Source organism: Corvus kubaryi, unplaced genomic scaffold (assembly GCF_017639235.1).
Source record: "Corvus kubaryi isolate FWS band 111438036 unplaced genomic scaffold, C.kubaryi_AGA036_p1.0 37398, whole genome shotgun sequence".
Taxonomy (NCBI): domain Eukaryota; kingdom Metazoa; phylum Chordata; class Aves; order Passeriformes; family Corvidae; genus Corvus; species Corvus kubaryi.
In genome coordinates this window covers 44,208,114-44,224,830 of record NW_024581137.1, presented here as the reverse complement: position 1 = coordinate 44,224,830, position 16,717 = coordinate 44,208,114, and the positions used below count along the sequence as shown (strand labels likewise).

At 41.6% G+C, this 16,717-nt stretch overlaps 1 protein-coding gene across 9 annotated transcripts in view; it reads left to right on the top strand.

The window, feature by feature from the left end:
• The first annotated feature begins 3,422 nt into the window (after positions 1-3,422).
• Positions 3,423-16,717, top strand: part of ZNF438 (zinc finger protein 438) — a 51,112-nt gene continuing 37,817 nt past the window's right edge. Inside the window, exons 1-3 of one of the 9 annotated variants that reach the window (XM_042043136.1) lie at positions 3,423-3,491; positions 6,142-6,195; positions 9,799-9,916. The gene's annotated coding sequence lies outside the window, so the exon portion shown is untranslated. The other 8 variants (XM_042043137.1, XM_042043132.1, XM_042043135.1 and 5 more) reach the window with 8 other exon arrangements.

The window sequence follows — 16,717 nt, the reverse complement described above, 5'->3', positions numbered from 1 at the left end:
AAAAGTGTATGACTTACCTGGTGGAGGCTCTGGTTGTGGGACGGCGGGTCAGTGTCGGTGGTGGAGATCTGCACTGTCTCCATCTCCATGCTGCACTTTTCTGGTTTTGAGGTTGCACCCTATTCGTCTCTTTCGAAGTTGTGTCCATGGGAGCAGTGTTTGCTGGGCCAGTGTAGGGCTTGATGTTCTTGCCTGGAAGCCACCTCAGGCCTGACGGTGTTGATACACAGGCATATCCCTTCCCCCAGGTTATTAAAGGGAAAGGGCCCAATATTTGTTGGCTCTCAAGATCCTTGATCAGCACTGGAGGCTTCTGATTGAGCTTAGCTTGGGCTGAAATGGAGAAGTGCCAGAATACTGGGGGGGTTGGCTCCGTGAATGAGCAGTTCAGGAAATTCATTGTGAAAAGGGCCTACAGAGCCTTTCAACGAGAGGACTGATCTCTGTCCCTCCCCACTGTTATCAAGGACTTGCTTTATGGTACAGTGGGCCCCCTCAACAATTGACTATCCTGTAGGAGAATGGGGTATGCCAGTGCCGTGCTTAACCCCCCACTGATTAAAGAAATCTCTAAATTTGTGGGAGGTGTAAGCAGGGCCGTTGTCTGTTTTGATTTGTTCCGGGACGCCTAAGGTTGCAAACGCGAGGAGGAAGTGCCTGATGGTATCTTTGGTCTTCTCTCCTGTGTCGGCCAAGGCAAACACTGCTCCTGAAAATGTGTCAGTGGACACGTGTATGTACTTTTGCCTGCTGAAAACCGGGTAGTGGGTGACATCAGTCTGCCACAACTGGCTGCTGTTGAGTCCTGAGGGGTTAACCCCGGAACCCAACAACGGCAGTTGGTAGTGCTGGCAGTTGGGACAGGTTGCAACGATAGCCCTCGCTTGGTCACACGGCAGATGGAACATCTGCATGAGGGCTGGTCCACTTTGATGATAGAACTCATAGCTCAGCTTGGCTTGTGAAAAGATGTCTGGTATGCTGGCATTCTGGAGAGGCATGGCCAGGGCATCCGCTCTTCTATTGCCCTCTGCGATGGGCCCTGGGAGGTTGGTGTGTGACCTCACACGCATTATATGGAATGATTGCTTTCAGTGAGAGAGGAGGTAGATTAACCTCAGAAGCAACCTGTATAAATTTGGATTGCTCACCTCTTTTAGCAAAGAGTGTTCGGCCCTAGCAGTTACACCAGCTACATATGCCGAATCCATGACCAAATTAATCGGTTCTTTGAATCTGTCAAAAGCCCTGACAACAGCTGCTAGCTCTGCAATCTGCGGGGATCCCTCAACAGTTTGGACATCAGACTCCCACTTCTGCATCTTTGGATCTTTCCAAGTCATAACTGACGTCTGGGAGCCGTGCGAGCCATCTGTAAAAACTGTCAGGGCCTTGAGATGGGTATGTCTTTGGAGTGGTTTTAGCGCCAAATGAAAGACTGAATTGAAGAGCTTATGACTGGGTCTGTGGATGGAAATTTGACCTGTGTAGCTGTCAAGGGTGAACTGGAGGTGCTTGTTGTTCTGGAGCAAATGGTCCAGAACCCCAGTGTAAGGGGAAGGTAAATGCATGTGAAATCACATCCTGCAAGGGTGCGGAGGTGTGCTCTGGCTTTAATGATTAGCTGAGCCATGAGCTCTTGTGGTGTTGTGATAGTTTTAATTGGCTGATTGTGAAGGAAGACCCACTCAATGATGAGGAGTGGGTCCTTCAGTGTCACATCCCATTGAAAACTTAGCACATTGAACCTGGGTGACTTACGTGGGACAATCAAGTTGAGTGGCAGTGTGGGGTCTACTCAATGCACCTGCCGCGAGGACAAGCCTTCCTGCACCTTCCTGATAGACTCCTGGGCCTCCGGGGTGATGGTTCACGGAGAGTCGAGGTCCTTGCTGCCTCGGACGAGGTTGAAGAGTGGCGCAAGCTCCTCTGTTGTAATCCCCAGCAGTGGACGCACCCAATTAATGGACCCGCAGAGCTGGTGGAGGTCGTGGAGGGTCCTTGGGTTGTCCCTGATGGTGAGCTGCTGGGGTATGACAGTCCGCTCGCCGATCCGGAGTCCCAGGTAGGTCCAGGGGCAGGTGCACTGAATCTTGTCCTTGCATATTTCAAAACTGGCTTCTTTGATGGTCTTGATGGTCTTCGATAGCACAATGTCCAAATAGGACTGGTCCCGGGAACAGATTAAAATATCGTCCATGTAGTGCAGGATGATGGTGTCTGGAAATGTCTTTCTTACAGGTGAGAGGATGTGGGCCACGTACCACTGGCAAATTGATGGTCAGTTTTTCCTCCCCTGAGGGACGACACGCCAGTGGTACCTTTTGAGAGGGGCCTGCTTCCAGGGACGAGTGGTAACAGTCCCTGTTTGGGTGCCACTTTGCTACACGGGGCTGCCTGCAGTGCTGGATGGTGAGATGCCGCAACCTCCTGAAAGCGTCTCCAAGGTGAAGCCGCTCGGCAGGACCACCACACACTCATACACACGTACACACGCACACACATGCGGATAGCTCCAGAAAATGTGTCAACAACAAAGAGACGGGAAGGGTCTTCATATGGGGTTCCACAGGAGGAGTTTAATGCAGCCACACACGTGAAAGGGTCCAGAGACAAAGCCAAAGAACATGGGAGGGTTCAGGTTTCTATACGGGAGTGGAGGGAGCATCAGGGACCAATGATCTGAGGGGTCGGGGGCAGTACACAGGCGGGGTTAGGGTAAGAGAACTAATGGGGAAACTCTGAGGGAGTGGCGATGGGGCAGGGGCCAATGGGAGAACAGGGAGTGGAGAACCTTCTAGATCAGGGACATGTAACAAGGGGCAGGGAGGCCAATGGACCAACCAGGGAAGCAGAACTGGGGTGCATTACCACAACAAAACAAAGCATCCTGGGGGAAACCTCTTGTCGAACTAACCTGGGGAGGTTCTTTGGTACTAGGGTCTGTTCCACCAATGGACACCCTTTGTCCTTTGTACTACTGGCCCACCGACCTCCACAAACCACAATCACTGTCCTCATCCTGCTGGCCACACTATTGCTGATACAGGCCTGGATGCCACTGGTCTTCAAGCTGGCTCATGATCAGACATCGGCACTCCCTCCGACCCAGGGCTTTCAAGTCCCTTATGCTCATTTTCCAGCACAGTTCCTGTACTTTTCAGCGACTCCTTTTTCTGACCTGCCCCTCGAAATCTCGTATCCCGCTGCCTGACAACCATTAGTTTTGGGGGGTGGCTGGGAGCGCAGCTTCCCCCACGCCAGTGGCTGGTTGGGATGTGGGAAGACCTCACTCAGCACAGCGGTGCCCGGGGCGGCTCCGCGGAGCTCTGTGCCTCTGGAGCGGCACCGCCGGAGCCCGGGCGCAGAACAAACGTCGGCCCCGCCGACAGCCCCCGCCCGGCAGCGGCAGCCCCGCGCCTGCGCCTTCCCGCGGGGGTGACGCCGCCGCCCCGCGCCGTGGAGGCGGGACCCGGGCACAGCGGGCGTTCGTAAGTTCCTTCCCCCCGCGGCAGTGGGGCTGCAGCCGGACTGGGGGCGGGCGGCGCCGGGGCGCGGCTGCCCCGCTCTCTCTCCGCCTGCGGAGCCGGCTGGCGGCTCGGGGCCGGGAAGCAGGAGGCGGAGGGGTAGCGGCTTCCGGCGGGGCGGGCGCCTCCTCCGGCCCTCACTCGGCGAGCTCGGAGCTCCGCGCCTGCGGGGCCGTTCACTCGCCCCGTCACGGCAAAGCTGCTCCCGTAGCTTGGCCGAAGCGCCGGGAGGCGCGGAGGGCTCGGCAGCGTCCCCCTCGCCACCGAGGTGTGTGCGGGGCCCGCCCGGCTCCCGCCGCCGGAGCCCGGGAGCGGCGGTGCGGGGCCTGCGGCCCTCGGCCGGGGCCGCCGTGTGAGCTCAGAGCCAGCACGGCCACCCGAGCCCCGGCCCCGGGGGTGTCGCAGCCCGGCCCGGGGTATCACCCCTCGAGTGTGGAAACTGCGAGAGGGCGTGACTGCAGTTGCCAGTTCGGATGTTACAATAAAGACCTGCCGAAAGGCCGCGTAGTTCAGGTTCCTACAAGTCACGAAGGTTACTTCTACAGCTTCCGCTTTATATAGTGGTGGCCACAGAGCGTGTCTTCTGTGAGGGGTGGCAGTGGGTGCCTCCAGGTTTCGTGGCGCTGGGCCGTGGCACCGTTTGGCCCCTGTGCGGTCCCTGCCAGCGTGAGTCAGAGCTGTGCGCCGAGCTCTTGACTCCGAGACCTGAGCGATGTTTCATAACCTTGCTGCTGCTTCCATAAAAGTACAAATACGATGCGCGGTCCTCTCGGGCTCCTTAGGGTTTGGAAGGAACTGACAGCCAAAGGGGTTTTGTCCTGTGGCTGCAGAAATGGGTGCAGTAAACGGGTGTAGTGTTTGTGTGTAACTTACTGAGGCCTGTCGGCTTATGAATCCATTAGAACTTTTAATAATGACATAAGGAACATATCCCAGATTCCAAGTTATCAGATGTGTCTGGTATAGATAATATAAGGAGGGAAAGATTTTAAAGCCGCATAAGAGACTTTTCAAAAGACTGTGCAAATGTCTGCAGTGGGCCAGATTTGGAACAATGTGAAAGTTTAGCTTGTTTCAATTCATTTTGCCCAAAAGTAATGCTTTATTAGAAGTTTTACCTAGTTCTATACCTAAATTAAAATTGTAGTGGTATGTCTTGTGCTCAGTTCCTTTCTTCTCCAAGTTAACTCTTGTTGAAGCTTTTTAATAGATGTTAAAGTCTCAGTCAACATACTGAGAAATACTGTATAGTTAAGCTAAATATAGTCTTGAATTTTCTTGTACTGATTCATTTGAACCCGTAATATGCCATTTAAAGTGGTCTTTCATGTTATTATTCCTTAATAAAAAGGAAAGAAGAGGATAACATAGGGTAAACGCACAGCTCCCTTGGATCACAATAGTTTGTATGCAGTTTTTTTTTCCCACAGAACTATTCAGCAGCCAAAATTCTGAGCTGTTGTTCTTTTGTTTGTTTCAATAACCTGATAGTAGCTAGTTATTTTTAGTAATAGTTTAAGTTAATCTTTTTCAAAGTTATTCTTATGTGAAGCAAAATACATATAATTCAGGGACGAATGCATATTTTTTTCTGCTTCAGTAGCTAGAAGAATTGGATTTTTCCCAACTTGGAGTTTGTCAAAAGTCAGAAAGAAAAAGGACGGGAAAAAGCTTATGACAAGTTATGTGTTTAAAATATTTTTTGTAATGATCTAGTGATCTTAGTTATAAAAATATTCTTGGGTAATTATAACTGGAGGATCAGAAGAAAACCAGCACTATGCTGTGGTTCAAATATTTTTAGCTTTTGGGCAGGCTGTTAAAGAGATAGATTGTGCAGTAGCTAAAGTTGTAATTGAAATGTTTTTCAAAGCATTTGATGAAGAAAATACTAGTTTCCTATGTTTCCTCATCCCATTTGTGAGTGAGAATACCAGCACTAGCAATGACAGGGAGAGCATATGATGAGATATTTCTGACTTTCTCACATGAAGCCTTAGAAATTTGTAGTGACTGTCATACATATGTTTTTGATGTACAAGTTCAAGGATTATGTTGTGCTAGGTGGAAGGAGTGTTCTTCATCAGTGACTTGGGCTGTTTCAAGCATTTTTATGGTCACAGGTAAAACATTTATGGAAGTGGTTTAATGTTTTAAATGTCCATATGAAACTGGTGATGGTTTTATGTATTTGTTTGCACCTAAGGAGGTACGTGGTGTCAGGTCAAGGTGAAAAGCCAAATGTTGAATGTAGAACTTTGATTGGAAGCTGACTGAAAATATTACTGTGGTTGCAGTTAAAGAAACTTTGGAGTTTTAAAAGTGCATGGTAAAATCCGAAACGTGTGAATTTCTATCAGTTATATTAGCAATATTTATTCAAATATTTATTATTGTAATCTCTAGTCTAAAGTCCTGTTAATGTATGGCATGCCTCAGAGGAGATGCTGTTGTATTGTGGGTAAACATGTTTTAGTAGAATTCTTGTTTATTTACCACTTCCTAAAATGTTTATCTCTCTATTAAATACGATTTTCTGTCCTTTGCTAAATATATTTCCTGAGATATTGGAACTTTCTGTTGTGTTTGTTTGTTTTTTATTTCCTTGAAATAGGAGTTAAGATGGATGAAATGTTTCATTGGCCATAGCAGCAGCAGGATGTATAAGGTGGGTATGTTGAAAGATTACAGTTAATATCCTTGCAGAGTATTCTAGATTTTGATTCTGTGTCTATCTGAACACAAAGACAGTTTTTGCCTCTGTATTTGAGTTGCTGTTTATTTGTTCATTTAAAATTCTTTAAGGTTGTTGAGGGTGTATTCCATTGGGCTTGTACTCCAGTGAAACTAATTGTTTTCATAATTTCCATAAAAGGTATTAGTGGTTCAGCAGCAGGAAAATATGTTTTGATGTTCATTCTTATTTGCAGTCAAGACAGGACATTGGGCTTATTTGCCGGGACTTAATGCTTCATGTTGGCATTTTAATTCACTTACAGAGATCTTACAGAGAACTTGCTTTTACTTAAAAAGATTTTTTAAAAATAAATTTTAAACATGAACATATATTTAAATTTAAAACACGAACATACATTTTTACAAGACTAACACTGGCAAATAAGAGAACGGTGATGCTTGAGTAATAATTGAGCCCTTTCTCATGGAGCATATTTTTATGTTGTTGCTATCAAAGTTGAGTGGATTACATACTTTTTCACAATGTAACCACCATTAAATTGTATGACGTAGGTTTTTATTGTTTATTTTTTTAATATCAAAAATAAAAAGTTGTGGGTTTTTTAAAATTCATTCTTTCTTGTGCTGGTGTAACAAAGAGATTCTTACTGCCAGCTTAAAATCGCATTTGGAGAATGCTGTTGTCTTCGTATTGTATTTGCTCTATCACTGTTGGTCTTGTCTCCTCATGAAATCACAGAACAACTAGGTAGAAACCATCCTATTCAAATATCACAAAGTGTGATATTTGCTAATTAAGTGTGTCTTTGACTTACTGTATTATAATACTGTACATGCTGGTATTGGTTTGTCCTTAATTGGCTGTTCAAACCGAATGTCAGTAGGTGTCAAGTATTACTTTTTTAAAGGATTGATTTCATGGGTATTTATAGCATAATCGAATGTTGTAGGAAATGTTAGCGTAGTTTGTGTAGCAATATGTTGTAATCTGGTAATTGTTCCAATTAATATCAAGAATGTAATCAAAACACTGTAAGCCTAACTGTGGTAGAATTGTACTGTGTATTGAACTATGATGTACAAGGGCGTAAGTTAAGGAGAGGCTATCTTTGGTTTGTCACGTCAGTCTTTACCATTTTAGGAAAGAATAATTTCCTCACCTAAACTGTGAACTGTTCTTTTTATCTTTGGTTCTTTCTTGCATCTTTTTGGAGGCCATACAGTACTGAAAGTCTTGCTTGAAGGGAGGCTGGCTAGTGTCCTCATTACCAGAAGAGGCTTAGTAGTCAGCTGTCAGTCCACCTTGAATTGTTGCACAAATGGAAAGAATGTAATCAGTACCTCAGGGCATGTTTCAGAATTGTAATGCATTGTGGTGAGTTCATTTGTAGTTAAGCTTTTATTTTTTGCAGAGTGATGAGATTTTTTTTTCATGGAATCATAAAAATAATAAAATTATGGAGTATTGAATAATAAACATGCAATTTTTTTTTTAAGTGTAACTTTTACTTTTAGAGGCTGCTATAGGATGTTAATTTCTGTGTATGCATTGTGTTGTTTCATTCTGTGGCTTAGCCCATTATTGTTTTTCAGAAAGCCTAGACCCAAGATTGTTGGTTTAGGAAAAGTGTCGTGGTTAATGCCAAGAAGAGGTCATGTGGTGGTGAGCTTCAGAGCTGGACTGTCTCAGCCCTGCTGAAGAGCCTCTGTTGCAGCAAGTCACTGGGGAGGCAGGAGTGTTCTTGTGGCTCACTTGGGTATTTGCCAGGCGGACCAGGTGCTAAAGAGATGGAAAAGCAGCTTGGAAAATTTGTTTGATAGGAAAAGGAGTAGTGGGGGAAAGAAACTACTTCTGGCAGACTTACTAGGATCTATGACTGAAATTGGTTTGGGATATTAGGTTCGTTGTAAGTTACAGTTCCAGGGAGAATTTTTGCTGTTTGAGTTTGGGTGGCAGAGCAGTCAGAGCTATGTTTCCATACTCAGTCTTCCTCATTAAGCCCTATGTTACCAGTGGCTGAATGCTGAAATGTCTGTAGGAAGCATTTAATTTTTTACGTGACCCCAAAGCAGAAACCAAATGAAAAAAACCCTCAAAGGTGCATTGTCTTAATTTTTGGTGCTTTATTCAGCTGTTAAGGACAATTGCAAGGGACTGTATCTCTTCTTTAAAGGATTTTTCTCTTGGGCCAACACTATGAAAATGATGCATGGTGACAAATTCCAGTTTAGACTGATGTAATTTCTATTGTACCTGTGCTTCTTTGCCACTTCACTTTTCTTATATGTATGTTTGTGGTTATTTGGGATGAACTGTAGAAAATAGGGATTTTACGAAAATGTTACTAATTTTTATAGTTTTGAGCACACTTCTGTCTTGTGCTGAATGACATAGAACTTAATTTTGGTGGGTTTTTGGCCTTGACTGGTTGGCCTCCCTATGTGAGACTACAGTCTGCTTATTGGGGGTGTGTGTAATCTCAGATCTGTATCAGGCTGCCCTTTCAAAGAGTGCTACATACACCAAGACATGAGGTTCTGACAGTTCCTGCTCTTCTTCAGCTCAATCGAAATCGAACTGCTGGTGAAGAAATAATAGATCCATGTTTTTAGGAAGCAGGGCAGTAAAGTTGAACTACTTAGCATTGGTCACTGCTAATTATGTGCACTGTCCTAAAGATACAACTATATGACACCCCAAAATACTGTTAGGGAATTAAAAAGGATCAGTGTATAGAAACCTGCATAGTCCCGTTGTGTATGTAATTGTACTACTCTGCGTGTGATGAATCAAGCACTTAGAACTTACCAGCCTGCCAGTAAAATAATGTGGATGTTCAGTGGGTTGTGTTGCTTTTGTCATCAACAGATTTCAAGGCTTTACTGAAGTGAGAACACAAATCAGTATTGGATTTAGAAAGAAGAAACTGTTCTATATTACAGGACTCAAACGGAGACCACCCAAATGCCTTCAGCTGGTTTTTGTTATTTTCACAAATAGTTTGTTCTTTTAGCAGAGTGTTTAAGAACAGAGAGTCGGGTCAATCACTCTATTATGTTTTTCCCTGAACAGCATTATTAAGCAAACTTTACAGTATTGTTCATCATTGAGAAAAAAAAAGTCCTACAGATTCTCTTGGTTTTTTTAGCTTCCAGAGAAAAATAGAGATAGGCTGTTGTGATATCAAATCTTCAAATTATAAATTTAATGCACTGTGTTTTTGGAAACTTTTCTAGTTTTGGCTGGATTGTACTTCTTAAGGGCCGATATAGTATCTATTATATTTTATGGTATTTAGTAAGTTAATTCAGAGGTGTTATCTATTTCCCATAGTTCTGGTAGAATAAGTAGGATGCAGAATATTCTTGTCCTCCATATAGTGTGAGTTATCTTTTTTATAACAGTCTTAATTTTTCAAAGGGCAGGCCTGCTGTATTTTTTTACTGACCTGCTCTTGTGCCAAAGCACACTTGGTGCTCCACTGAAGACCTAAAAGCAAAAAGTCCTGGCAGTTACCTTTGCTGAGTGTGGGTTTGTGTTCTCCTGTAAACCAGTGATTTTCTTTCTGGGCAGATACTCTGACTGGCAAGAGACAAAGATTTGCAGACTGTAATGGGTGAGATACAAGGAAGAAATTGTGCTGAAGGATGAAAAAGCAAGGACTACCTGGCCCCAAATGATGTCTGGACATGTTAGTAATGCCACATACTCAAAGTAGGGGACTGCGTGTTAAGAATCTTGTTTCTGGGAGCTCTTTTAACTTCTGATACCTGTCTTTGTACTTGTAATCAAAGTAAACAGTGTGATGGAGTATAAAATGGTGTGGTAAAAATCAGTATCTTACTGTCATACAGCATGCCATCACAGTGGTTGTGGTGCTGGATGCCTCTAAAAAGGATGTAGAGAAGACAGAAATCAGGAAAGAGTCTGAAAGAGGAATCTGGGGGGATGGAAATTTGCCTTTATAAAGAGAACTTGAAACAAAACAGATTGCTTAGCCTTTGAAAGGCAGTGAACATGGAGAAGTATAACACAGGTACACAAAATGATGAATTGTTTGAGAGAAGTAACTCAAAAGCTTTTGTTTTGTTGGTTCATGCTATAAGAGTAAGGGGACATTCTGTGAAACTAGGATGGCAAAGTGAGAAAGGAAACTTGAGAAAGGATATATTTCTTAAACTGATAAGACTGAGCTCTGCAGTCTAGGGATAATTTTGATTTAGAAAAATTCTAATAGAAATTGGATAAATTAGAGGGCAAGAATATTTCCACAGGCTCAAGTTACCTTTTCTCCTGAAAGAATACAATCTCTCATCTTTTTGTCACTTGCAAAACTATTTTTTCCATCATGATTGTTAATAAAGCTCATCTAAAAACTATGTGTTGATGGTGTGAGTAAATGAATTCAGTCTATCCCTAGTTTGTTAATGGGAGAAACAGTTGCAGCATCTCTTTTGTTTGCTCTCTTTCCCTGTATTGGATTATATCTAGGTGAGAACCCACTAGGTAATATGTCTAGTTCCCTTGGTAGGTTCTACTGATTTACTTGGTTTTTCTAGTAGATGGGCACATTGGGGTAGAGGTTTTGGGGATTAACATCAGGGTCCTCATAAAATTGGAAAGCATTTACATAGGCCAGTTGTTTTTGTGACTTGTCACTCGTGAGGCACTGTCCTGTTCCGCTTTGATTTTTCTATTGCCTGGGCTTGTGATTAAGTTGGTGTTCCCGCAGTAATTTAATTCAAGTCAGTACACAAGTTTGTTCTGTACCTAGAGTGATAGAATATTTTGGGAGGATGAAATGAGCTAACACTGGCCTTCTGTGTCACCCTGCCAACTCCCAGCAAGTATGTAAAAAGTCATAAAAATAGCAGTGGGGGTATCTTAATTAAATGAGCATGCTTGTCGCTCTGCCAGTCTTTTCTCTTGGCATGGTTCAAGTCTTAGAAACTGTTTGCTTTCAGTCTCTCTCAAACTCAAATATAAAACTCTATGATAAAAGTATCAGAAGCAGTGTTCAGCTGGAAAAGACTGCAGATTCAGCTTTTGCTTATTCCCACTGAAATGCCCTTTTCTCTCCATTTAACAGAGGCTGCAGTTTTTACTTTTGGTGTCTTTAGCAGCAGATTGAGTTAAATTTGTTGTATTTGGCTCTAGAGCAGCAAAGAGCAGATGTCAGGGAGGTGCCGTGACAGGAATAAAAAAATTCAGAAGGCTTGTGGGAATTTGGGGGTGAGAGGGAAGTCTTCCTCCTATTTTTTCCATGCTAGAATCCGTATTATAACATTTAGAGCTGGCATTCAGTTCAAAACTTGCTGTGCTGCAAGGGTTGATGCATTGACGCAGACATTCTTTCCCACAGCTCAAATTGTGGAAACAGAGTTTATTTATAAAATAAAATATGCCTGTGAAATTATAATTGATACCTTAATTATGGAGAACTTGCTTGAAAGATGGTAACTTAGCGATCCGTGGGACATTTTCCTGGCTTAGAATAGCCATGATTTATACTGAAACATTTTCTCTGCATGAATCCTAGAAATGGAATTCCCCTGTCAAGGCAGAAAAACTTCAGTAACTGAGAGGTACTCTGCCAGGGATGATAAGTCTAAAATAATAAGTCAAGTTTTAAACATTATTTAGGGTTGGAACATGTGAAAAGTAAGCTTTGCTATTTGGGATTGTCACTATTTGAAAAATGTGCATTTAAAAGCCACCACTACGTGTTTCCAGTCTTTACATAATCAGGTGGGTTCCAGATGTATGTGGGATCCTGGAGAAGTTTGTTGCTTTGGATTATTTCTTTTCACTTTTGTAAATGAGCAGAATGCTCCAAAATTCAGTTGTGGCTTTTTTTTCCCCCTTTAAATCTTATCTTATTGCGGGCCATTTCTGGAAACACCTGGTGTAGTTTGTTAGTCAGTAGACTGATTACTTGTTTGTTTGTCTTTCTTTCTCACATCTTTGTTTTTCATTCATCATCTACTTGCACTACAAGAGTATATATTGCCACAGTATAGTTTACAGAAACATAAATACAATGTAATTTACATCATATTTGCATAAGTTTGATTACAGGTTGCTGTATTTGAAAATTGTGTCAATTCTCTGTTGTTGTATGTGTAGAATGGGGTACTTGATAATTTCTGGAGGAATTTGTCTTTTTCTGTGATGAGAAAGTTTTATTTATACAGTGATCTGGAGGGGAGGACAGTAATAAATCTGCTTTTCCTTGAGATGGTTCTCATTAGTCTTGTGTCAGTGTTTCAGTAAACCATGTTGACTCCTGCTTTGGATCTTCTGTTCTGGTGGTGAAGCTGGAATCTTGTCTAGCTCTGGTAGTAGCTCTTTTCATTTGGTGGGGAGATGGGATTTGACATAAAAGGAGTGTATGTTGTTGTGCATTTGGTAAGAATATAAAGTCTGACTTTGTTTTTCAAAAGCAATTAGTATAGTGGGGTGAGTTGACAAAAGCATTGGACATGCTCTGTTCTCTTCAAAGTCCTGAGTGGAGTGTGCTTTTCAGGTTTGAGAACAAATCTTCCCATGTTTTTTGCTGATAAAAAATGTCAGTGCACTGCTAAAAGAAAACAGGACAAACTAGCTTGCCTGTTGGCTGTAGCATGTTGAGTGTCTTGGTTAGACAGCTAATTTCAGTGACTTGAAAGTGACAGGCCTGGAGATAATTGTGGTCAGAGCTGCTCCAAGAGGAATGAGTGAAGACTTTCTGATTTCCTAAATGATAAGGAAACCAGGTTTGATCAACAGCTGCTGGGAGGGTTATTCAGGCACTGAGTTAGTCTAGTCCAGTGCAGGATTTTTCACCTCTGACCAGTTTAGGGCATGTTCTGCCTAAGGTGAGCTGGTGAAATTAACAGTTTGGGTGGGTATGATTAACATACTTTATGTTTGCCCTGAACTTAATTTCTTACAGGTATTTTTTCATTTGGCTGTCAAATTCTTTGTTGTGTCAGAAAGATTTCGTGACCACATCAGAAAAGTTAGAAAAATGGTTAAGTTGTAGATTCTGTATTTAAAGATTGTGTTCTAGATCATTTAAAGGTTTCTTTTAGATGATAAGATTTTGCTTCAAAAGAAGCATGAAACTGTAGATGTAGAGTCTGTTCAGGCTAGATCAAGGTTGTACCTGTTTTATTTCTTTTTTCATGCTTTCGTGCAAGTGTCAAACCTACATTTATGTACTAGCATGCATTGAAGATAGCTGTGTATTGTGAGGTGTTAAGGTATAATTGATCTAATTCACTGTAAAAGTTTTGAAACCTTTTTGAAGGTGTTTTTTGCATCTAAAAATCTTCAAATATTTGGTATAAAATATTGATGTTCATTGGAAAGTGAAATTTCTGTTCAATTTTGAGACAAGAAAACTTGTTCAAGATTAAAACAGACCAAACTCTTACTTTTCTTTTTCAGTTTTAAAATTATTCTACACTTACAGAAATGCAGATACCTTTGAAAGATTTAGCTGATCAGCTTTTGAGAAGCAGAAAAATTCCTCAGATTAAGAATAATGCTAACAAAATTGATGGAAACTCCTGAATATAGAATTAGTTTGTTCTACAGATGTTCTACAGATTCCTGTTCCAGGAAGCTGTTCATTTTGGAAAAGCAAGAAAATCAAGAACTATGAAATCTTGATTACAGAAGTTGTAGAATAATGGGTTTTAATTTGACCATCAAAAGTGCAAGTCAAGGAAAAAGGGTATTGTCTTGATGGTAATATCTAATAATTTGCAAAGCATCTTCCCACTAGACAAAAAAAAGTAAAAAAATAATTTGTAAAGTGGACTGTACATATATACTATTGCAACTGTCCTGTCTTATCAGGGAGATAAGACAGGCTGAGTATCCTGGGTCTTATTTAACCCTGAGGGGTTTCAGAGACAATAAACTTGGGCATGTTAGCCTTCTTTTGTCCAAGTGGAAGTATGTTTTAAAGTGTATGCTGTTCAATAATGAACACAATTTATTTGAATTGTCCCTTTATAACATTTCAGACATGAAACACTAGAAAGACCGTTTCTAAAATGTTGATTAGTAATTGCAAAATTGATAGATAAACTTAAGGATTTTGTAGAGGTTAGTACTGGTTGAGAGAGAATAGCCATGCTTGCTTTTTTGGAGGATATTTACAGAGAACATTTTCAGGTTTTCTTTGATGGCCTCTCTCTCCAGCACTTGTCTCTGAATGGTGTAGTTACCTGATAATTCAGTCTTTGGCAATTATCTTTAGAAAGCTGTTTTTATTGGGAAGGAGAAAATGTTTAATGTGTATACTTGTAGTGAGGAAGGCACTGGGTGGGAATATTAACTCGTGTTAGGTTGACTAATTGTAGATGTCCCCAAAAGAGGAAGTTTTAAATTTCTACTGAAATCTAGTTTATAGATAAATACAAATTACTGTATTTAGAAGCATAGTAATTTAAAAACTAGTATCTTTGGAATTCACTTTTTCATTATAAAGTGGTTTCACAGGCCCAGAATATGACATTTTTTACTTTTAAAGTTTTTAAAGTTAATTACATTTCTTTCTAGAAGTAAGATGAATGCCAGTAAGCTCCCAATTAAAAAGCATTACTTGTAGTGGTACACTAGAATTGTGGAATATCTTGAGTTGGAGGGGGCCCACAAGCATCACTGAGTTCAACTCCTACTAGTTTTCAGATATAAATTCTAAAGAGGTTTCACAAAGAGCAGATGTGGTCAGGTGGAAAATGTCGATTTGCAAAGGGATGCTATGCAGTGCCCACTGTTGTGAGCTGTAGTGCTGCTTCAGGGTGCAGCAGATGAGTCAGCTGCAAGTTCCTGTATTGAAAGGAATGCTCAGTTTCTGATGTGTTGCCTACACTTGGGAGGTACAGGAGCCCTTCCCGGGGCTGTTGCCACCAACTCATTTGCACGGTAATAGCCCATGTAGGTAGTTCCTGGCTTCTGACAGGCTTCAGCTAGTTCACCTGGCTGAAAATAGGCTGGGGTTTTAAGCACATTGAACTGAAAAAACCATACAGTATCACTGGGACTATTTTTGCTTTACACGTACAAGTACTTTGAAAACAGAGTATCTGGCAATAATATTGAAATTTTTTTTTTTTGACCAATCCACAAACACTGTTACATGCTGTGGATAGATTTGTGTTGCATTTATAGCTGCTGAAAAATCAGTGGCTCATCCACTATTGCAGTTTTTTTGGCTAGCATATTGTATGAATATTGTACTGCGGAATCTTTAATCTGCTGTGGAGACATACAAATTCAGGAGAAGTGACTTTAATCTTTGAAGAACGTGTGTTGACTGGGAAAGCTAGTTCAGTTTATTTTTGCAAATCACCAACCCTTAGAAGTGGGATTAAGTTTAGTGCAGGAGAAAATGGAACTTTCCCTTTGTCTCCAGAGTGAGGTCACAGTGCTTGTCTCTCTTTTCAGCCTCCATCTCAGTAAAATAGAAAATATGATTGTTTCATGTTTCAGTTTTATCTCCTGAAGAATGGGAGTTACAGTTACTTGTGTAGGCTGTAATGTCAGCAATTACTTTTTGTCTTTGTTACTTCTGTACTACACTGTCTCTGCCCTGTTTGCATGCCTGTGTTTGAAATTCTCATGTGCTGCTTTTGTATTTTCTCTTTCTTGTCCCTCGATTTTATTTATTTAGAAATTCCACTGAGCAGGTAGCTGAGTAGACTTCAGCCATCCAGGAATTGATGGTGCATGTGGCTTTAGTGATGCAAAATCCCACCCACCTTAGATGTGAAGGCAGGGAAAAGGAAACAAAACAGAATCCAACAGAAGAGATGAGAAAAGAAAGGCTTTGGTAGTAAAGGAAGGTAGAGCGGAACACCTGAGTGACAAGCTTGGAAGAAAAGATGCTGAAGTGGTGGTATGGTACACTGGTTTTGGCAATGCAATATGTGATGATGCTGTTCTGATTTGTAATTTTAAGAACAGCTAAAGAAGCATGTTGCTTAAATAAGATAATTCACTGATTCTTTTTTTAATTTTAAAAATCTCTTTTTATCTCATTTTTCAGTAGAGCAGATAAACACTAGCACTCATTTTAGGGGAGCTTATTTTTGTTTAATGAGAATATATTCATGCTAATTTTAATAAACTAATAAAAACAGTAGTGCTTGGTTGCTTTATTGCTCATCTCTTGTCTGTCTGGGGTTATGTGCAGCATTATGTCTTGATAGATTTAAAGGAATGCAATGTTCCTTAGTGAGGAGCTTTAAAAAATCTCTTGTATAACTAAAATGGGTCCCAGTTCTGTGTGAAGAACAGGCATGTGATCACTTTTCACTTTCCAAAATGACACTTGAAGCCTTTCTAACTAGACTGAACTACAGTCAGATCACTCAAATTCCCCCTGTGTCCCTAGAGAACAGAAATTGTTTCACATGGAGTACTTGGAGCCCATTCTGCTGAGTTACGGGGTTTATTTCAGAGTTTGGGAGATTCATTTTTATGGAATAGGTAACAG